General features: G+C 31.6%; 1 long non-coding RNA gene across 1 annotated transcript; it reads left to right on the top strand.

Annotated features, from left to right (window-relative positions):
* Window positions 1-12,451: 12,451 nt before the first annotated feature.
* Window positions 12,452-24,654, top strand: LOC136272098 (uncharacterized). Its single transcript, XR_010710004.1, has 3 exons — window positions 12,452-12,583; window positions 23,679-23,906; window positions 24,424-24,654. It is a non-coding gene; the product is annotated as an uncharacterized lncRNA (long non-coding RNA).
* The last annotated feature ends 26 nt before the right edge of the window (window positions 24,655-24,680 follow it).

Genomic DNA, 24,680 nt, shown 5'->3' with positions numbered 1-24,680 from the left:
GTTTACATGACAAAGAATGGTGAGTCTTGTATCTTGCTTTTAACTTCACTACTGACTCTCCAATTTTATTTGGTCATGTGAAATGCATTCCTAAAGCATTGTAAATGATAAAAACAACAAAAAAAAGAATTTGACCAAAATCGTGACCTTGCTTCTTTAGAAAAAAATTATTGCTAAGCCTTCTTAAATAATATAAACTTTCTTAAGAGATTGAATGTGATAATTTCAATTTAGTCCGCTTTATCAGTTATATAAGCAACCTTATTTGCGTATTCAGATACGTTATTTTTTATAAGCGAACTGATTTGCGTATACAAATACATAATTTTGTATCTATACATCTATAAACATTCATGCATTTCGCTCCTGTAAAGAAAACAGTAATTCAAATAAAAAAGTGTTCTTACCTGAACTGGAAAAAAGAAATTAAATTCGTTTGAGTTTTCAGTTTTAACAATAAATGAAACCATCCGAAACAACTCTTTAGAAAGATGGCTGTTGTCAAGAGAAATGACTAGTACAATAACCTTAGATAATTTATGCATGCAGACCCCGAATCGTTAAAAACATTGTGAATCAACAGGCAATAAACGGACAGTGTCAAGCATTAAAACCAGATACCCTGGCCCTTGCACAGATTTTAAGGTTTTTTTTAAACCTTTGACACACTACAACTATAATAAAACTGCTATCTAGAAAAGATTGTCCTAAATACATGAAATTAAAAAATTGTCTTAATCTATTGCTATTTTAAATAGGAAAACATAAAATGCCGCGACATTATGGCGACAGAAAGACGTATCAAACACCCATTTTGAAATAAAACGCCGCCTACGAGATTTTAGTTCTTCAAAAAATGAAGATTTATACCCCAAAACAAAATGGTAAGGTCATTAAAATTAGTGAAAAAATAATTTCTTAGCTGTTTTGATATTAAATTAATATAAAGGGTTTAAGAGGTGCAAACGGCAATAAAACTAATACAGAACTTATAAATTCGGCATCTAAGACAATGGAATGAACTTTAAATGACATATAAGCATACGTGAAATGCTAAAACACAGACTGGTATGAAATATTTGAAAAAATATGCCAAACTAGACCCCCCCCCCCCCACGTTAAAAAAAAATAACATGCATCTAAAAAAGTCCTAGGATGTTTAAAGAAATTTTTAAACGTCTTGAGATCGAACAGATGCGCCGTATGAATATACAAAAGCATGCACTTTATTGTTTATATCGTCAGACTTCGTATGCATGAACAAACGACGGCGTGTAAGTGTCATTTCAAATTGACAGAGATAATAAATAAATTCGTTTGTACGGTTTTTTAAACGTTTAAACGATTTTTCAGATCAATTGAACGATTTGAAAAATTGTTTGTGCGATTTAAAAAATCGTTTGTATTATTAATACGCCGTCCTATAGAAGAAGCTCAATTATTCCATTGTGCTGTTATGAACTCATTATAAATATTGATAAGACGAGGCAGTTTTTATTTGTTTTCATCATGCAATACAATATTTGCAAAACCGGCACTATATCATGTACAAACATTTGCCTTTTATTTATACTTTGATACATATTACAATATATTAACTACAAGATATATGTTTAGCCCGTAGATTTTCAAAATCGTACAATGTTTAGAATTTTAGAATGTTTCACATTATGGCACCAGGGTCACATAAGAACAAATTTTATTGTATTTTGTCTCATATGTTCTCCGTTCCGTCTTTTAACTTTGCTGAATAGTTTGACATTTATGAACACCTTTCCGTCCATTCTAAATTCATTTGAATGAAAAAAAGCCCGATAATTCTATTTTAAAACCTCTTAATCATTTTGTATAGAAATTAAATATATTCAAGTGAATTTTACATTGCAAATAATATGAAATTACCTGAATGATATTGTTTAAAAAAAAAACTATGCCAGGTATTTTCTGAGAACGTCTATGTACTGTGTATGTATGTACCCCCTGTGATTTTATATAGTTAATTTCCATTTTTCTGTCTTTATCAATAAATGACATATTTCATCTCAACATGGGTGTTGATTCAATTTTTTACTCAGCAAATTTCTAGCTGCATTTGTGCAGCATGAGAAAACATAAAGATAAATGTAAAAAGATGAATGTTAAATGCTAAGTGTAAAGATATATCAGATCTTCTACATTGAACTCGACTGCACCTAAAGCTTAGCTGACCAAAATGTCTGTATTCTATTCCCGACGTTTGAAAGTTTTAATCTCAGCAATGTTAAGATGTTTCAGAGCTAAAATATTACCAGGAAACGGTGTATTCGTTGAATCAGCTAAATATACTTTGACTGGGAAGTATTTCTTTCAACCTTTCAAAATTTGTAGGTTTTTTTTTTAGCAAGACTCACATTAGAACTTATCTTTTCCAACAGCTCTACTCAAGATTTTCTAATATTGTCTTGATCTTTCACCTGCGTCTACATCATTAAACCCATTTCGTCATGTTGGTCACAATAATTAGGTAGAATCTCTAGAGTTTATAAAAAGTCATGTTAATTAACGTGAAGCTTTATTAGAATAAACAGTTTTTATGATATTGAATTCAGTATTCCTTATATTAACGACTACATCTATGTAAAGGAAACAGGTAGTTTTAAACCAATTTCATTGAAATTCACTTTCTTTTAAGATCGTAAACTATGGTTTTCATTGTGCATGATTTTGTACATATACAGTGTATTTATACCTTTTAATTAAGGTTGAATGATACATCAAATTCTATTTTATGGATCGTTAAAGTATAATTTCTGATAAAGAAATGTGTTTGGCTCAAGGAAGAATAAACATTCTGAATTAATATATACTGATTAATAAGAAAAATTGTTTTAATCGCAAGTAACAAACTGTAGAGTTTTTAATTTGTTATGAATAAATCTTAATATTATTATCTAATTCATCATGTCTTGGTATGCCAGTAAGACGTTTTATTTCTTTTTTATTGAATATAAACACAAAGTTTGCTTTTTTCTTCCAACTTATGCATACAATCTTCCAAAGCGAGGTGACGATGAAGAGACGATCTGTAGTGCAATCATTTTTTTTTAATCAAAATTGAATCAAAATTTGACCGATCACAAGGAAGTAATATCATTTAGTTTGTATCTTATAGCACTTCTCGCAAAATACAATCTAATAGGTAAGGATATGCGGATCTAAAAAAAATTGTTTCAGTAATCTTAGCATTTATATATTCTCCAATCTGCAAATCATGTTTGAACTTTTATTTTACAAATATTACGCAATTTTAAAGACAGATAAAAACAAAGATTATGCGAAACTTAAATAGTTCCGTTCGTTTCATATAATTTCGATATAATTTGTAAATAAAAAGGAAAGACATCAAAAAATTATTGTCATGGATTCAATTCAGATCCATGAAAAAAATAAGAACAACGTTTTGATGATAGTGAAACTGAATGTAAAAAAAAGACAACAAATCATCCCCCAGAAGGAGCGGGAAAATAGAGGCGAAATCGAATCAGGAAACAGCATCGTTGAAAGAAAATATATTTTTTTAACATTACACTTGTACTCCTGTATAGTAGTATAATTTTAGGATGTGAAATCTTTGACGAATTCACGAAGCAATTTCTTCTCCTTGAACTAAAGAAAATTTATTGATAGGAATTTTATCGAGAACTTGAAAGATACTGTGGAATCATCAAAATTCGTGGGGGTGAATTTTCGTGGATTTCTTAAATTGTACATGTTCGTGGAGACGTAATTTCGTGAATTCTCATATTTATAAAAGGTGTTACGACTTTATAACTCTTATTAATTCGTGGAGGATGTAAATTCGTGGATGACAGGTACCCACGAATTCCACAAAAATTGAGCCACCACGAAATCTAATGATTCCACAGTACGCTGGAAGTAAGATATCAAATCTATAAACCAGGTATGTAACTTTTTTAGGTTTACATTAAGCGTAAGTATTAATAAATTGTGGTGTGTATTAATTGTAAGCGATAAGACTTCTTTGACATAGCTAATACAAGTACTAATTCGTCAGAAATAATCCTAAGTATTATTTCAAAAAACCAAATGACAGTAAATCATCAATATTTCTGTGTTTTTACATGCAGTTTTTTTATATTAAATAAAGTATATTAAAAGAGTTATTGAAGGTATCTGCTTATGTGAACTTCCATCTCGGATTTCAATGAAGATGCTATGTATTAAAATCTTAGAAATCATTACATTTTGATAAAAAAAAAAAACACATTTGTAAAAAAAACTCGCAAAAAATGTCGATCCAAGCCCCCTTTAAATTTTTTAAGGTATTCGATCCATAATAGCCCCAGATTCAATGAGTCTGGATGCATAACATATATGTATGGGCTTAATACTCAGTATACTTGGACAACATTTTCATTTTTAAGTATCAGTATGTAGGCGTGGAATGTGTCCTAATAAATGACCTTTTCTTGTTCTTGAAGAGTTGCCCCCCTTTGATTTTTATATATTAAAATCAATCTTAAAAAATATATATGGTATTAAAATTAATTTTAAATAATTTTTGTACTCCTTATGTTTAAATTCATCTTTTCACCAAAGCATTTATTGATATTCCTAGTATTTACTTTTTTATTTTAAAAAATGTGCTTGTCGCGATAGAGCTTAATGCAATCTTCATTATATAAATAGTGCCTGTTTGGGAGGGTAACAGTTGAAATTGACACCCCGAGAAAACCATTGTCAACCGACGCGAAGCGGAGGTTGACAATGGTTTTCGAGGGGTGTCAATTTCAACTGTTATCCTCCCAAACAGGCACTATTTATTTTGTTATACTGAATGTCTTTTTTAAAATTTTTAAGAAAATGTTACTGCTTTTATATAGGAATAACGTGAATTCTACAGCGAACCGTACGCGCATAATTTTCGCGCATGTAACATTTTTTAATGTTACCCGTTGCCAAGTGCGTTGCTAACGCTGAGGGTAATAGTAAATATTATTAACTGCGTCTTAACCAATCAGATTTCAGTATTTAACATGAAAGTATAACAATAATTAATTACTGCCTAGTTTATAATATATTTTTGAAATTTCTCTCGGTAAATCTTTTTATACTCTAAAAAGCTTTGAATTAAATATAGCAGCGTATTTAATACCTGGTGGATATTCCGGGTTAGAAAAATTAGGTTCTAATATGGATCGGATACCTTAAGTGATCCTACTATGAATACTAAAAGTATACAGATAAAATGAGTAGGGTAATGATTGGAGCGTCCTCATGATTGATTAAAATATGGCTACCTTATAAGCAGCAACACATTCACCATTTCCAAGTTCAAGAATAGAATTCGATCAAACCGCATTCAATTCTTAATTATGTTGTTTTGTTCGGATAAGAGTTTCCTATTTTGTTTTCTCTGTTTATCAACGTCGTTCTCGGATTCTTCAGTGTCTGTATATTTTAAGAGAAAAACAAATCCGTATTTCAGAAGAGAGATTGCCGTCATTTCAGATTATGTACTGAGTTTGACAGAATGTGCAATGAAATGTGTTTGCAAAAATAAATGTGTTTCATTCTTTTACAACCACTTAGATTTCCGTTGTCAGCTGGGAGGGAAAACATACGTGTCTTTTGCTGATAGCAGCAAAGACCCATGGAAATATTACGGTAAGGATCACCAACCTACAAATTCAAGTAGTTTAGGTCATATACCGTTGATAATTACAAAAGTCATCTTTCATAATATCCGGGGTAGTGTTACACTTTTGCCTTTTTTGTAAACACTGACGGAGGAAAGGCTGGTCAAGCCATTTAAATGTCGATCTGCTTACCTTATGACACTCGCTGATTAAACAAAACATCCATGCCTGTATTATCCTGACTATATCCTAACTGACACTCATCTAAATCTTAGGTATCTGTATTAAATAAGCCTTATTTCGGCATTGTTTACACTGCATTCCGATGATTTGTCTCCTGACATGATCTTCTCTATTAAACATGCTTGTGACGTCATCAATGATAATTATACATAATACAGAGAAATCGAGGATATATTCAGTTAGAAGAGTTTCTAGTGATATTTTATGTCTGCAGTTCTTATAATTTAAACCAGAGATAAAGTTAAAATCGACATGTTTCAGAGTAAAATATGACATCAAGCTGCTTATTGTGACGTCATATCGACCAGAGGAATTTGATCGCTGAGAGTTGCCTTATCATACCCGCGAGCTGTCAATATAAATATGGATAGAAGTACATTACAAGCAAAATACTTTCACCTTTTTAGAATTTGACCAAAGATGTGCTGTAAAATTTTTTATGAAGGTAAATCCCCAGCGGGATTCGTACTGATGGCTTAAAAAGTAGTCAACGAACTAAGCCACTGTGCTACGCTGTTTATTCATATTTTTGGATAGAAAAAAATCAAAAATTATACTTGATGTTATTGGGGTTTTTCGATAAAAAGGAAGTCACAATATGCAGGAGTCCCATCGCAAGTAAAGAGATAAAGGATTTAGTCCCCTTGGTATCTCACTTGTTTTTACTTTTGACGAAAAAAGAAATTCAATAATTTCATTAATTTTTATGCTAAACCATCGATTGTTCTAGAAATATGATGAATGATAAAGATAAACAATATAAAAGGTTTTATTTTTTTCCTTATCATTGATCTTCTCCTATAATGTTTTAAAATTACCATTTTTCATTTTAGATTTATTTCTTCCTGCATATAAGGAAGAATTATTAACATACCTTAAATTAATGATTAATTAGATACGCGCTAGTTTTAGTTGATGTGATTTATTAAAAGATAACAAACCATAGATGCTGCAAGTACATACCAGGAAAACGAAGTGGTTCCAAAAAAGTCTCTGTGAAAATACAACTATTTCTTGGAGGGGGTACTTGTATATTTGACTCTTTGACAATACAGAATGAAGGACACGTTTCTTTCTAGCATGAATTAACCTACCCATTTTATTTTTGTTTTGTTTTTGTGGGATTCTTCTTTTTTTCGGGGGAGGAGGGTGTGGGTTGTGATGATTAAATTGTCTTTAAACGTGTGCATTATTAACTCTTCTAAGAAAAGTCAATAAAATGTAAAAAGGCCATCATATTTAGGTTAGGCAAATAAGTTGTTCTCGAATCAATTTTTTAAAAAAGACCCTGCTTTTTCGAAACGAAATCAAGTCTAGTCTGATATTTGATAGGGGATTTTGGGAATGGAAGTCAGATGAAATGCAAATATTTCTTCTGGACACAACGCTTGGTGTCTGCACTGCATCGAATGAATGTTTAAAAATATGACATGTCACTGAGCTATATTTGTTATACTCTTTATACAATTCAAAAGCATTTAAAAGAATTGAAATTAATATTATTTTAATTTGTATATTCAACAAGTAAGATAATAAACATCCTATTTAATGTGATGACACATGCTTATTTTAGTACGTAAAGAAAATGTCGAAGCGAAAGTATAGTTGACATGTAAGTATATCATAATGTTTAAAGCATCCAGCGATAAAAATGACATTCAAAATTACACGGAATAACATGGAAATTCTGAGATCACTTTTGCTTATAAACTCGTTTGGATAGATGGTGTCAAATTTCACTTTTGTGCTCGCAAACTACTCAAGGAAAATCGACCAGTAGGTTACACAGCAATTGGTCTTTTTAACCAGATAAAAATAGAATTTACTGCTAAAAAAGAAGACAAAATTCAAACTTTCGATCCAATTAATATATCCAACTGTGTTTAACACCTTGATTTTAAAGAACTTGGGTATGAGTTTGTTTTAAACAACGAAAAAATATATTTAGGTCGGCAAAAGCATATGCAAAAATTCTAAAGAAAATCATATAAGAATTGTAATTCAATGTTGATTCATTTACTAAATTATATTTTTTATGAAGGTTTGATGGTCGTGGCCATGTTGAGGCTGTATAGATCACTTTAACAAGAATGGCTCTTTTTTTAATTACAGGGAAATATCCAAATTTATAAGATTGAATTATTAGATTTTTTCATTATTTAAAGGGACATGGCCACGATTTTGGTCAAAAATTATTTTCCCGATTTTAATGTTTACAATGCTTCAGTAAGGCATTTTAAATAGGCAACCAAAATTTAAGTGTCATTCGTTGAGATATATAGTAAGCGAGTTACAGAGCTTGTTTACATTTTGAACGTAGAAGTGAATACTCCAGTATTAGACCGAATATGAATGTGGTAAACGTTAAGATCTTCCTCTTTATGCTGAAAATGAATAAGAAGATTGAAAGATCAGCTTCAAAAGAACTTTTACCGGTATATTGAACAACAGGGCACGAGCCTTGTTTACATGACAAAGAATTGTGAGCTTTGTATCTTGCTCATTAAAAAATAAAAACAGAAAAAAAGAATTTGACCAAAATCGTGACCATGCCCCTTCCAAAAAAATTATTGCTAAACTTTCTTAAATGATATATACTTTCTTAAGAGATTGAATGTGGTAATTTCAATTTAGTCCGCTTGATCAGTTATATAAGAAACCTGATTTGCGTATACAGATACCTTATTTTATATAAGCATACTGATTTGCGTATACAAATACATAATTTTGTATCTATACACCTGTAAACATACATGCATTTCGCTCCTGTAAAGAAAACAGTAATTCAAATAAAAAAAAGTGTTCTTACCTGTAGTGGGAAAAAAAAATTAATTTGTTTGAGTTTTCATTTTTAACAATAAATGAAACCATCCGAAACAACTCTTTAGAAAGATGGCTGTTGTCAAGCGAAACGACTAGTACAATAACCATAGATAATTTATGCATGCAAACCCTGAATCGTTGAAATAAACCTGTGAAGCACCAGACAATAAACGGACAGTGTCAAGCATTAAAACTGATACTCTAGCCCTTGCGCAAATTTTATGTTTTTTTTAAAACATTTGACACACTACAACTAAGTTAGAATTTCTTTTGACCGATATTATTAAATAACTGGAGCATTAAAATAATTACTTTATTTTCATATAATTTGAATTCATTCTTGTAGAATATCATATCGAAGAGTACAGTAATAGCGTGTTTCTTTATAATGGTGCCAAAAACAGATGGCACTATATAAAAAAAATTATCTTAGTAAAATATAAGAACTTATGAACAGTATCTGTTAGGAGTTTCGAGAACCCATTATGGTAATTTTTTCTATCCTGCCTCCAAAATGGCTAAGCCTACTTTGTGGAGGTTCAATAAAACGCTGTTTTCCCTTGGACTAAAATATTGCAACGTCATTGGATTAAACGTGTCACATGATATCTTACGTTTCATTTAGATAGTCGGCAGGAAGGTGGTCGTGACGTCTTTTCTTTCTTCACAAAATCTATAATTTAAACGTTAAAACGTAATCTGGCTTGGAATCATCTTGCAGGGGGCGGAAAAAATTGCCTTGTAAAAAATGTAAATAATGCAATTATAATAAAACTGCTATCTAGAAAAGATTGTCCTAAATACATGAAATTAAAAAAATTGTCCATTCGTTAATACCCACCATAATACAATTTTACAGGTAAATGTAATCTATTGCTATTTTAAATAGGAAAACATAAAATGCCGCGACATTATGGCGACAGAAAGACGTATCAAACACCCATTTTGAAATAAAATGCTGCCTATTAAGATTTTAGTTTTTCAAAAAATGAAGATTTATACCCCTAAACAAAGCGGAAGGGTCATTAAAATTAGTGAAAAAAATATTAAATTAATTTAAAGGGTTTCAGAGGTGCAAACGGCAATAAAAATAATACAGAACTTAAAAATTCGGCATCTAAGACAATGGAATAACCTTTAAATGACATATAAGCATACGTGAAATGCTAAAACACAGACTGGAATGAAATATTTGAAAAAATATGCCAAACTAGACCCCCCCCCCCAACGTTAAAAAAAAAATAACATGCATCAAAAAAAGTCCTAGGTTGTTTATGGAAGTTTTTAAACGTCTTGAGATTGTAACAGATGCGCCGTATGAATATGCAAAAGCATGCACAATATTGTTTATATCGTCCGACTATACATGAACAAACAACGGCGTGCAAGTGTCATTTCAAATTGACAGAGATAATAAATAATTTTGTTTGTACGGTTTTTAAAACGTTTAAAAGATTTTTCAAATCAATTGAACGATTTGAAAAAATTGTTTGTACGATTACTGAAATCGTTTGAACGAATTTTGAAAATCGTTTGCACGATTTAGAAAATCGTTTATATGATTTAAAGAATCGTATGTACGATTTAGATAATCGTATGAACGTTTTTTAAAGTCAATTGTGCCAATTATTATCAGAAAAGTCTTGCTATAAATTAATAACAAAGTAAAATTCTCTAAGTGTATCTTCTATTTCGCTATATAAAAATTAAAATTGCATTCAGTGTACAACATATGCATAATATTGAGTTCTCGCTGTGTTCCTGAACTTAAACTTCTCCAATCTGCGAATCATATTTGAATAAAAATTCAAATTTTACAAGTTTTACGCAGTTTTAAAGACAAATAAAAACAATAATTGTGCGAAACTTAAATAGTTATGTTCGTTTCATATCATTTCGATATAATTTGTAAATAAAAAGGAAAGACATCAAAAAATTATTGTCATGGATTCAATTCAGATCCATGAAAAAAATAAGAACAACGTTTTGATGATAGTGAAACTGAATGTAAAAAAAAAGACAACAAATCATCCCCCAGAAGGAGCGGGAAAATAGAGGCGAAATCGAATCAGGAAACAGCATCGTTGAAAGAAAATATATTTTTTTAACATTACACTTGTACTCCTGTATAGTAGTATAATTTTAGGATGTGAAATCTTTGACGAATTCACGAAGCAATTTCTTCTCTTTGAACTAAAGAAAATTTATTGATAGGAATTTTATCGAGAACTTGAAAGATACTGTGGAATCATCAAAATTCGTGGGGGTGAATTTTCGTGGATTTCTTAAATTGTACATGTTCGTGGAGACGTAATTTCGTGAATTCTCATATTTATAAAAGGTGTTACGACTTTATAACTTTTATTAATTCGTGGAGGATGTAAATTCGTGGATGAGAGGTACCCACAAATTCCACAAAAATTGAGCCACCACGAAATCTAATGATTCCACAGTACGCTACAAGTAAGATATCAAATCTATAAACCAGGTATGTAACTTTTTAAGGTTTACATTAAGCGTAAGTATTAATAAATTGTGGTGTGAATTATTTGTAAGCGATAAGACTTCTTGGACTTAGCTAATACAAGTACTAATTCGTCAGAAAAAATCCTAAGTATTAGTTCAAAAAACCAAATGACAGTATATCATCAATATTTCTGTGTTTTTACATGCAGTTTTTTTATATTAAATAAAGTATATTAAAAGAGTTATTGAAGGTATCTGCTTATGTGAACTTTCATCTCGGATTTCAATGAAGATGCTATGTATTAAAACCTTAAAACCTTAGAAATCATTACATTTCATTTTGAAAAAAAAAAATAACACATTTCTAATAAACTTGCAAAAAATGTCGATCCAAGCCCCCTTTAAATTTTTTTCTCACATCCATACTACATTTATGTATTCGATCCATAATATCCCCAGATTTAATGACTCTGGATGCATAACATATATGTATGGGCTTAATACTCAGTATACTTGGACAACATTTTTCATTTTTAAGTGTCAGTATGTAGGCGTGGAATGTGTCCTAATAAATGACCTTTTCTTGTTCTTGAAGAGTTGCCCCCCCCCCCCCTTTGATTTTAATATATTAAAATCAATCTTAAAAAATATATATGGTATAAAATTTATTTTAAATAATTTTTGTACTCCTTATGTTTAAATTCATCTTTTAACCAAAGCATTTATTGATATTCCTAGTATTTACTTTTTTATTTTAAAAATGTGCTTGTCGCCATATATCTTAATGCAATCTTCATTAATATTTACTGCCTAGTTTATAATACATTTTTGAAATTTCTCTCGGTAAATCTTTTTATACTCTAAAAAGCTTTGAATTAAATATATCAGCGTATTTAATACATGGTGGATATTCCGGGTTAGAAAAATTAGGTTCTAATATGGATCGGATACCTTAAGTGATCCTACTATGAATACTAAAAGTATACAGATAAAATGACTAGGATAATGATTGGAGCGTCCTCATGATTGATTAAAATATGGCTACCTTATAAGCAGCAACACATGCATCATATCGAAGTTCAAGAATAGAATTCGATCAAACCGCATTCAATTCTTAATTATGTTGTTTTGTTCGGATAAGAGTTTCCTATTTTGTTTTCTCTGTATATCAACGTCGTTCTCGGATTCTTCAGTGTCTGTATATTTTAAAAGAAGAACAAATCTGTATTTCAGAAGAGAGATTGCCGTCATTTCAAATTTTGTACTGAGTTTGACAGAATGTGCAATGAAATGTGTTTGCAAAAATAAATGTGTTTCATTCTTTTACAACCACTTAGATTTCCGTTGTCAGCTGGGAGGGAAAACATACGTGTCTTTTGCTGATAGCAGCACAGACCCATGGAAATATTACGGTAAGGATCACTAACCTACAAAATGAGGACACTCACGTTTGTAATATAATACATGTATATAAATGATTAGTGAAAATACTCCAAGCTGAAGGGGAAAACATAACATTGCAGTGTAAAATTATTTCCCAATTAATTATTTTGATTTTTCTTACACATCAGAATTAGAGTGATGTTCTACAAGATATTTAATTTTTGCGGCCACTTTCTTACCTTGCAAGGGAGATATTTTTATATAGATTTCCATCCTTTTCTGGCATTATGATTTTTTTTACAATTTCATTTTTCTGAGATAACTATTTAATTTGAATGAATTAATGTGAATTTTATACACATTTATCAACCTTAGCATATGATCTGTAATATATACAAATTTCATAGGCACTTTCTTGGCTTTCAACAGAAATACTACGATACGAATAGCCCTAACTCTATATTTGGAATTAAAACTGTTTTGTTTTGTTTTGTTTACAACTTCTGATTTGAAACATAAAAAAGTAATAAGTTCTTTGCTTTCATTTATGAACATTAATTAAATAATATAATCAGAGTATATCTATGATTATTTTAACCACCCATCCTTTTGTACATATAGAATGCATTTTTAAAATTAAGAACGTTAAAATTCTCCCATCCTACGTACGTTTAATTAGGAAATTTTACATATTACATGTACATCTGGTCAATCTTACAAAAATGTCAGCTTACCAAATAAAAACTGAGAAAGTGGGAAGGGATACAAATCAAAATGGAGATGTCTTCTTTACCACATCTATGAATTGTATAAACGATAAAAACAACTTGACCTCCATTTATGTTTATAACTTATTACTATATACAATATAATAACTGTCTCCTGGTCCACGAAATGAACGTCCTGCCTACCCTTAAGGCACAACGGAGCTCTTTCCTTCAAAATGTATCCTTTTGTTTTTGTCGTTGGTGTTGTGGCCATTTCCATCGTAAACTTTTTCAATTTTCATCTTTACTAGAACCAATGGCTCAGTTCATACTAAGCTTTATACCATGTCGGATGTTGCAATATTCGATCTTTTCCATTTGTGTTGTATAAATTTCTATATGTATTTCATAACTTTCATTTGAATTCTATCCTTTTTTATTTGGATTGTATGGTTTTCACTTGTATCCTATATCTTCCTTTTGTATTCTTTAATTTTCATTTGTATTATACAAATTCTATTTGTATTGTATAATTTCCATTGCATTGTTATTTTTCATTTGTGTTATATACTTACGATTTTTTTATTTTTTTTTGCTTTGATGCAAAGGGTTTAATGGGCTAAATACATGATTGTATTATCCTTTATCGAATTGGGTAGTGATCAGGTTTCTGAATGGTTTACACCATTTAAACTATTAGGTCCGTGATCATAATTAAGTTCTTGATAAAAAATAACACAGAAAGACGACCAATTGCAAATTACCAGAAACATCTTGCAAATTACCCCGCTCCAGTACAAGTGATAATGATATAAAACCAATAGGATGCTTCATAATGAACCAATATATGTATATACAATATATGAGAACAATACAAATAAAAAAAAACATACAATACAAATAATTTTTTATTTAATTTTTCAGATAGTTGACAATTTGTTATTGTCATTTTTTCATACGTATACAGTACAAATGAGAAAAAAATTTACAATACAAATGAAAAATTTTACATTACAAATGAAATTTTTCCAATACATATGAAAATATCCAATACAAATGTACAAGTATAAAACAACATGAAATTTATACAGTTAAAATAAAAACAATATCAATAGTAATGAAAAATCATAGATTACAAATTGAAATTATATAACTTAAATTTTAAAAAATGTAAATACAAATTTTAAAAAATATACAATACAGATTCAAAAGATCAAATATTGCAACGTTTGACATGCCACAAAACTTGGCACAAAATATTTTTAAGAAGAGGGATTTAAAAAGCTAGGTCCCGTGTAAAGGGGAGATTATAAGAAAAGAAGGAAAGTAAGATGGAGTCTTTTTTTAAGGACCAAATAGCCTGAAACATCCAACGTTAACGTAAAATTTCCAATAGTATATACAAGTTTTTTCAAATCACGACCCTCGGGGGTACTGGAGTGCCTTAGCAGGAGAATAATCGATATATAGGAAACTCTGAGGACGCGAGTAGCTAGTAGTGTTTCATGTGTTAAATTATCATCTTCAATATAATCTTATAACTCCCCCCCCCCCTTCCCCCGCGACTCTTTCCGACGAACCCAAAGTGTGAAAAGCGATATACTCAATATGAAATTTGGTATAATAGTTGTCTTGTTTAATATTACCACAATTATAGCATTTCGGTTCTTCAGATATAATTTCTGAAACATTGAGGTCTTAATTTAAACGAACTTAAATCTACCATACATCAGAAAGCTAATGATAAATTTAGGTTTAATAAGCGTTCTGGTTCCTGACAAGAGTTTTTGAAAATATCTTGCCCTATTTTCATTTTTTACTAATTGGGTCACCTTAGTAAGAGACCAGGCCCTTCGTTTAAGCAAATTTGAATGTCCTTTCCTCAAAGATGATTTGTGCCAAGTTTGATTTAAATTGTCCTTATGGTTCTAAAGACCAATATAAAAATATAAAAAGTTTGTCAACTTTGTGTAAGCAACAGTAACAACGACAATCAACGGACAATTTAAAAAAAAAAAAAGAGGCTCATTGAACCAATAGTACTGCATTTATGAAAGGTTGTGGAAATAGATGCAAGTGAGAAAGATTGGAACTACGTGCAGGTGGCTGTGAAATATTTTTTAAAGATAGTATCTTTTTTTTAATTATGCTTTCAAAAACACCATGAAATTGAACATTTCACCGAATCTAATCAGAAAGCTTTGGTAACAAGATACATTTGAAATCAAATAAAATTAATTCAATCTACGTGCTGCTAAAGAAGTTGATTATAATTATTTCTTTTTGATTTGTTTGTTTCAAATCGATTTAAAGAATTTCAAACAGACTACAAATCCACGTAAATTAATCTTTGTATTTGATCCCATTTTGATTCTTGTTTAATTCATCGTATGCTCCTACTACAAATTAGGTACTTAATAAAATCTAATGAATCTGGTTATTGTTTATTCTCGATTTCAATCAACTGTGGTTAATCAATTGTGTAGTGGTCTGTGTAATTGTCTTTTTGAGTACTTTTTTCTAGAACATACCTTACAATGTAGTTAGGCTAAGCGAAGTCACAGTACTGAATTCAATACCCACTGATATTTCCAAAAAATTGACTGACATTGACATCTACTGTACATTGACTGTATCTCACTGTACCTTACACTTTCTTCCACTGTACCCCACCGTATGCCACTATACAGTCCTACTGACTTTCACTTTACCCCCAATGAACGCCACTGTACAGGGCATTGACCAACATGAACCCCACTGAACGCCACGGTACAGGGCATTAACCAACACTGTACCCTACTGAACGCCACTGTACAGGGCATTGACCAACATGGACCCCACTGAACGACACGGTACGGGCATTGACCAACATGGACCCCACTGAACGCCACTGTACAGGGCATTAACCAACATGGACCCCACTGAACGCCACGGTACAGGGCATTAACCAACACTGTACCCTACTGAACGCCACTGTACAGGGCATTAACCAACATGGACCCCACTGAACGCCACGGTACAGGGCATTAACCAACACTGTACCCTACTGAACGCCACTGTACAGGGCATTAACCAACATGGACCCCACTGAACGCCACGGTACAGGGCATTAACCAACATGGACCCCACTGAACGCCACGGTACAGGGCATTAACCAACACTGTACCCCACTGAACGCCACTGTACAGGGCATTAACCAACATGGACCCCACTGAACGCCACTGTTCAGGGCATTAACCAACACTGTACCCCACTGAACGCCACGGTACAGGGCATTAACCAACACTGTACCCCACTGATCATGAACGCTACTGTACAGGGCATTGACCAGCAATGTTCTCCTATATATGCCACTGTACAGGGCACTGACCATCACTGTTCCCCACTGTAGGGCACTGACCAGCATTGTACCCCACTGTTGGCTACTGTATCATTTATTTGAAAAATAAAATCTTTCTCAAAATCTTCAGTATATTTTCTTGGATATTCGTTTTATTATAATGTATATAGCATTAACATTATATACATATATTAAAATGATTTATCTTATCATTTATTTATTTTTGTTGCTCTTGAATGTTACGATCACAAAATAGTGATATGTTTATGACAATTTCCCTAGCTAGAAAATGAAAATTCAGAATTTTACACGGTGAATCTGATTTTTAAAAATTGCATAAACTGTAATCATGTTTATTTTGTAAACTACCGGTCATTGCATCATAAGAATAGGGAAACACCGTATATCCGGGGTTTTTTCGCGTGTCACAAAATTTACGAAAATGGGGAAAACATGAAGCATTTTGATTTTGCGTCAGTCAATTTTTGCGATTCTAAAAGTTTCTTATGGAAAATAGTATAAGATATAATTTCTACATATTCAATATTATGCAATTTGACAGGGATCGCAAAAAGGCCAAAATAAGATCATCGCGAAAATTACCGGATATACGGTATACCTCCTTACCAGCAAGGTTACATAATTATTTCTTTTTGTTGATGGAAAGCCCTCGTTTAAATGATCGGGTTGTTAATTCGATATATCTCGTTGACTGTGCTTAAGCTACTGAAAAATCCCAGAATTCAAGTATTAAAAATATGACTGCACGCTTGATTACATAGGCACATGTTGTAGATAGCATCTGAGTTCCTTACTCACATGTTTATTTATTTATTTATTTTTTATTAAAATATCATATTTTAATAATACGTTGTAAAATGTCGTGTTTTACATAATAACGCTTACAGCAGTGTACATTTTTAACTTTGAACATAATCAATGATATATTAAGCGGTGTAATCTTAAGCTAGAAATAAAAGGATCGAAATCTTGGGAGGTTGGACATAATACCCGTAGCTGTTTTCTTGAAATATTGTTAATTTTATAGATCATCTTTTTACTTTTAAATTTTACAATCAAATCTGTGTTGGAACTGGCGGTTGTGATGCTGTGAGGGGATTTGATCCTGCTTTTACCTTTCCGACTCAGGGCTTCAAATCTTAGCACTAGAAAAGAGAGAGAGAGAGAGAGAGAGAGAGAGAGAGAGAGAGAGAGAGAGAGAGAGAGAGAGAGAGAGAGAGAGAGAGAGAGAGAGAGAGAGAGAGATCGAATTGGTTAGGAAATTGATTAATTTTTATCTGCTTCTTTTTATATCGATTGTTTTTCTTATTTCTCAGTTTTATCTTTTTTGACTTATGCTGTGATAAAAAAAATTTGCTACGTCGCCAAATAAAATAACTTGCATCTTACAAATGTAGCATGGTTAATAATCCCCTCTTTTCCCGAATCCACTCGATATCTAAGGAAAGTTATGTCTATAAACGATCCGTGTTCATTAATCGGTTTATAAAATGAGAAATTCATTAATTTTGACCCTGATGCTAATCACTAAGCATACATAACAAATAGTACTGCTCAGTAATTTGAAAGTCCGTCATTAGTTCCTGCAATCATTTGGGGTTTTTTTTACCAGTGCGTAAATCAAGTGGACCTGGCTGTTAAGATTTAAACGTTTGAAAACGCGATAATAAAAATCAATTTTTGTAAAATACCATTACTGTCAAAAATCATTTTACTATCTTTTTTTCTACTCTAAAAAAATGTTATCAATTGCAACAGACGATGATTTGAACTTGTGATTTAAATGAAAATTGTAGTTCATTCATTTCTAAAAAGTTAGCTAAAAGGTTTCATATGCTTATCTATAACCTCATAGCTACATGCTTCACTTGTTCAAATTCAAGCGTATTTGATATGGTTCAATAGAGGAGTCGTTTTGTTGGGTTTTTTTAAAGCAACTGTAAGGCGAATTCATTTTAAACATCATTTTACAGTTTATCAAAAAGTCATTAGTATTCCATCCTGTTAAATATTGCAAAAATACCTCATGCATTAAGATACAAAATCGATAAACTACTTAATTATGTTGCTGCTGAATCAATGTTTATTCATGTATATTCCCCATTTCCTCAAACTTAATTCATTATTCATAAAAGTGAACCCTGCGTGGGTTTCGACAATTTATTGTGTATAGAGATCATTCGCCCATTCAAGTAAAAGGTTTCGGTATATCTTGGCGTATATGTTGGTTGTTCGTTACGCACGACAAGATAAGCTTAATTGCTTAACTCGTAATACTAAACATCTCTCTTAAATGCCCAGAAAGTTGTCATGACAGTTTTATAAGTTATAAAGCATATTCTAAGGTTGATATATGAATTCTGTTTTAATTTCATTGACAGTTTTTTATGTGCCATCACATTTTGTTCAAATATAGAATCAAAAACTTCAAAATGTGAAGTGCTGATTTCAGCAATATTTTGATAAAATTATGATATTACAATGTAAAAGAGCCAATGCTGTAAACAATTTTGAAATTTGTTTTCGTTCTCAAAATTAATGAATATGATTTGCAAATAAATTCCATCAAAAGAATAACTATTGCAGAAAAATGAAATTGTTTAAAAAAAAATCATAATGCCAGAAAAGGGGGATAGTTCCTATCAACATTTTTCATTTGCAAGGTAAGAAGGTAGTCATGAAAATAATATGGGTGACAGTGGACATCTTAATATAAATGTGTTTAAAAAAGCAAAGAAAATTCATTGAAAAATAATTTTACACAGCAAACCCTTGTTCCCCTTAATGCATATGATGATCATTGGCTTTTTGTAAAGACTTTGTAAAGCCCAGAAAACTGCGACTAAATTTTTCTTAGTGTAAGAAGCAAAATCATATCCACTCTGGCCCCACCGTTCATAAAGTTTTAAATTACTCGATCAACTCAGTCCTCAACTTAAGTCATTTTAAAAAGTTCAAAAAATTATTCAAGTTTAAAACTAAGGCTGGGTAAGGTACGTTTGTGACAGTTGATGACGTCAGAGCTGATTTTACATCATTGATTCAGAGCGTTGTTAAAAACTTTAATTAAAGGATAAGGGAACCATTCTTTTAATATTATGAAGTATTATGAGGTACTCAAATACGACCGAGGGTGATTAATCTAATAAAAAGTTCAAAAGGCTTTTTGATAACTGGGCGCATGTAATTTGCTGCCAGGAGTTTTATCAATATATAATTATTTTAATTTAACCCTAGCTACATGATACTGCTCTTAATCAGTGGTATGCATTTATTAAGAGCAGGATCATGTAGATTGGGTCAAATTATTTTAAACCAAATTATTGCGTGGACCCTGAGGTCCACGCAGAAAATATATAAGCGAGGTTAAACCGGATGCTCTGGGGAAAATTCAGCCTGCGCATGAGCTAGCTTGGTTCCTGTGCGTAATTGGTAGCTCAGGGAACCAGGCTAACACGTTTATCTGAATCGGGATCAGGATTCCGTGCCATATGCACACAAAAGTTCAAAGGCGCTGTAATTGTAAAGTTGTCGGTAAACAGTACAGAAACAAAGAATTCCTTTTCAGGAAATGATTGGCATGTGATATGAACTATCAGTAATATGTTTTACGGTGTGACCGTTGGGGCGAGCGCAGAAGGAGCCACGCATCTGTCATCATTGTTAAATGCAACCCGTGGACTTGCCCTAACCAAAAAACTTTGGCTTTGTCTCGAAAACTTTTACCACCGCAAGGAACCGGAAGATATGAAACTTTTATTCCAATGGTCCCTTCCTAGGCTTATACACTTTTAAAAAAACAAAAAACTACCACTGAGCATTAATAAAATGTTAAACAGACTTTTTAAAATATTTCGATAAACACAAAGCCGTTTTTTTTTTTTAATTTTTTATCTCTTCTTTACCTTTTAATAATGATTATTAAAATCAATAAATTGTGTGTCTGTGTTATTTCTCATTTTGTTCCTTGTTATTACCGGTGTTTTAATTATTTTCCTCTGTGACATCAATTTTGTTTTTAATCTTTTTAATTTTTGTACGCTATATAAGCGTTGTAGACATATGTGCCCTCCCCCTTTTTTTAGTGTGTGATATCCAATATTATTGAAAGGTTTGACCACATATGCAACTATAACAAATACATGTAGATATTTTAACAGTTTAATTATTTTCTTTAATTTATTCATTACAAAATGACGTGGCTACACGTACAGTGGTAGCAGCGTTATTGTTGACAAAGGACACGCACGATTCTGATACACGAACGATCACGCACGATACACGAACTATCACGCACGATACACGGACGATCACCAACTTACTGAATTTTCACGATACACGAACAAAAACGATAAAACACGCAACCGCACGATTCTACACCATTAAACACGCAAAATCAAAATTAATTTTTAAGATTAGAATTAAGGAAACGTATTGCTTTAATTTGCATTGCTTTATGTTTGTCTTTTATTGAACAGCGGCATGTACTTTAGTCATGCACTGTTTTATATTAAACGAGTAAACAATTTTACACATTCATACACAAATATATAGGATTCACATACAAATTTATTTTTTTGTCTACATAACAAATATTAACTTCAATCATAAGTTAAAAAAAATTAAGTGTAAAAGAAATGAAGATAATGCATAAACTACTCAAAATTATTTATAAAGTGATACGAGTTGACTTTTTATATAATCCAATTCCCTTGCGTACGATTTATTTATGCGGGATACAGGTAAAATTGTTACCTTGTTCCATAGAATTTCGATTTTTCACATCCAGTATTTTCATAATTTACTGTACATAATTGATTTATTTCTATATATTCTAAATTTTAAAGCGTCTAAATAAATTTTATTTCAAACAAATAATCATACAATGTACCAGATAGGAATGCGTATCGTATTCTAATTTGAAAGAAAAGTGCAACTTGGGAATAATCGTTTAGTTTAAATCGGGGCATGGGTAAGTTTGACCGCTTTCATTCAACGTGTCGCTCTTCCTAATATGATTAAATTTATGTATCAAGACACAATAAATGCTTGATATAAGCTGATTATAAAATTATGCAAAAATAACTCGACCGAACAAAGGATTGAATGAGCTATGGAAATACTTACTAAATGTTTTTAACGACGAAAGAGAGAATGAATGTTCTTCTATAAAAAAAGAGAGTATCAATGTCCTATTAAAAAGGTTTCAATTCACATTGTTTTACAAAAACTACTTGTCGTTGTTTTCAGAATAAATCCTGGCATTCCGTAAAAAAGATTACAAAACGAAAAAACCGCACGATCATGCACGAACACGCACGCTAAAAAACGCAAACCAATTTTCCTGATACACGCACGATCCCGCACGTTACACGAACGATCACCCACGTTACACGAACTATTTAACACGATTGGCTTGTCAACAATAACGTTGTTACCACTGTAGATCTAATAACGATTAGACTTTTCTTTTTTAATAATTTTTTGTCACCTACCTAACGTATACAATGATTGGATCAATATGACAATAAATATAGTATGGAACTTGCATGTGTATTTACTGAGCAAAAAAAAATCATCAAAACAAAACTAATCAGCCAAAGAGTCCCCGTTAATAGTGAGCGCAGTATCAGTGTTAACGGTGACTCCCTACTGAGTACTTCCTACACGTTACATTCAGTACAGATGCTTGATCCACTTCTAAATGTATCGCGGGAATATAAAACGCGAGATCACTGTGACGTCAAACTTAACTTTTTGCGCTCGACAGTTTTCGTAAATTGTCGGACAAATTCGGGGAAGGAAATGACGTTATAGGTACAGTTTTTTACGTAAGCATATGTGTTCTTTACTTAAATGTTTTTAAAAGGATTTTTTTATTGTTAAATGAAAATGATGTATGCGATTTACAGGTAAGAATTTCCCTTAGAAACGCTTCCTGTTCCGCCATGTTGCTATGCACCGCAAAGGATCACTGGGATAGTAGAACGTTTTCACGCGGGTCCACAAAATTTTCTTTGAACAATGTGCAGATTTCAACTCGAATTTCCTCCGTTCGTACACGTTGTCTATGGAGCTCGCTGCGCTCGCTATTATGAAATAAGTTAATGTTATGCCGAAACTACAACATGCATCAAATTGCATAATTTGCAATGTTTTGTTGTTTTCCGAATACACATGTAACTTAAATATATATTTAAGGTAGTCGAGGCTAGAGAACTTCCCGATTAAATTTTTTAAGCATTTAAGTATGATTGAATAATTATGTCACTATAAAAGTTTGAATCTCAAGAAAAATGCATCAAAATATGAAATTTTTAATTTACACAAAGCTGTCACTGCATAGTTAACACAGTAGTGCGAATCGTTATGTGTGCACAAATAGTAGAATTCACCGAATGCCTGATACTATACATGCAAACTTCATTCATAGATAGATCAAAATTATTTTAGAAGTATGAATCCTTTAAATTCTGAGATAAAAAGTCAGGGCTATACATACATGTATACGTAATACAACGTACAAATTTAGTGGTTAAAAGCAGAGGGCTAGAGTCGGTGGAATCTCTGATAATCTTAAGGCTTTCACGTTTTCGTTGGAAACACATGCAAATGGTCCACGTATTGTAGTCCTTTTTTAAAGGACAGCAACTTGTTATTTGATAATTCTGATTACCTGAATGATCATTATACCATCGTGTGAATATAGTCAGCATGTATCTTTAATTCTTTTGTTCATTTTATTATTTTTGTGATACGTTTAGCTGTGTATTTATAATGAATTACCTTGATTTGTGATCTTAGATTTCGTTGTATAATTTAAACGTTTTTGAGCAAACTTATCGGGTTGGAAAAAGCAATTAATCAAGAAGTTTATTTTGTATAGTTCAACTTAATTATTCAATCATTGTTAGTATTGAAAAAAACAGTTGCTGTAATTTCAATTATTTTAGTTTGTTGCTTTTGATTCTACAATGTTTGTAAAATTCACATGTAGTTTTCAAAGCAGTTCCTCTCATTCTGAAACTCATTGAAACGGAGTTTCATTTTTTACAGAAAGGCAAATGACGAACGTTGCTTCCTTTAAGTTGGTGTCAATGAGTTCCGAGTGGAATCCACCCCACCATTCCCCGTCTTATGCCGTTGATGACCAAGTTCTGAATACTCTAAATGGCGCTAAGTGTGCATGTACACAGAATGATTTTACCCCTTGGATGGTCATTGACTTGGAAAACACTTTTTACGTAAACTACGTTACTTTATTCAACAGGATCGACACCTTGGGTAATATATATATATTTATTAAAAAGTGAAGCCTCGCTTGTTTTGACACATTTTGGTGTTTGTTTTTCTAATTTACGGCATCGAATGGCATTCAGATATCACATGACTGGTTATGTATGTGTAAGTGAAAGTGGTTGCACTTTCGGTCTAAAGATAAAATATTTATTTTTACGTTAATACATTTTTTTTGTGATTCCTGACATTAATTGCAAATGTAAAGAATTTAAAGATGTAGACAACCATTCATATAAACAATTAATATATCTTCTTTTTTAGTTTGAGATGATACTGCTCAATGTTTTAGAAAGAACCATTCATTTGATAGTTAAAAACCAGTGCAAAAAAAACAGACTGAGTTACATTTTTAAAAAAAGATGTAAAATAGAATTCGTTGAAAAAGTAATTAAATTTTCAATTATATTAAAAAGAACACTTAGCATGAAGTATCGACTCGGAGGTATTGCTACAGTATTTTGATGTCAAGTACAATTTAATGTTTATAGGTTTTTCCTTCCAGGTGAACGTCTGCAGCAAGTGACTGTTTATTTGGGTGAGGACGCTGGTTCGTTTTCTGTCACATGTGGGACTTTCGCAGGCCCTGGTGAAAATGCTGAAGTTATACATATTGTATGTAACAAACCAGCAACTGGGCGATTTGTAAAGATTCAAATGAACAATTTTCAGCGAAATAGGTATCTTACACTGTGTGAAATTAGAATTTTGGTATAGAACCATTTACTTGAAACAAAACTGGATTCTCTTTGTTGATATTGT

This window comes from Magallana gigas, chromosome 10 (genome assembly GCF_963853765.1).
Source record: "Magallana gigas chromosome 10, xbMagGiga1.1, whole genome shotgun sequence".
Classification (NCBI taxonomy): domain Eukaryota; kingdom Metazoa; phylum Mollusca; class Bivalvia; order Ostreida; family Ostreidae; genus Magallana; species Magallana gigas.
Note: the sequence above shows the minus strand (reverse complement) of the source record. Positions and strands in the feature narration are given on the sequence as shown.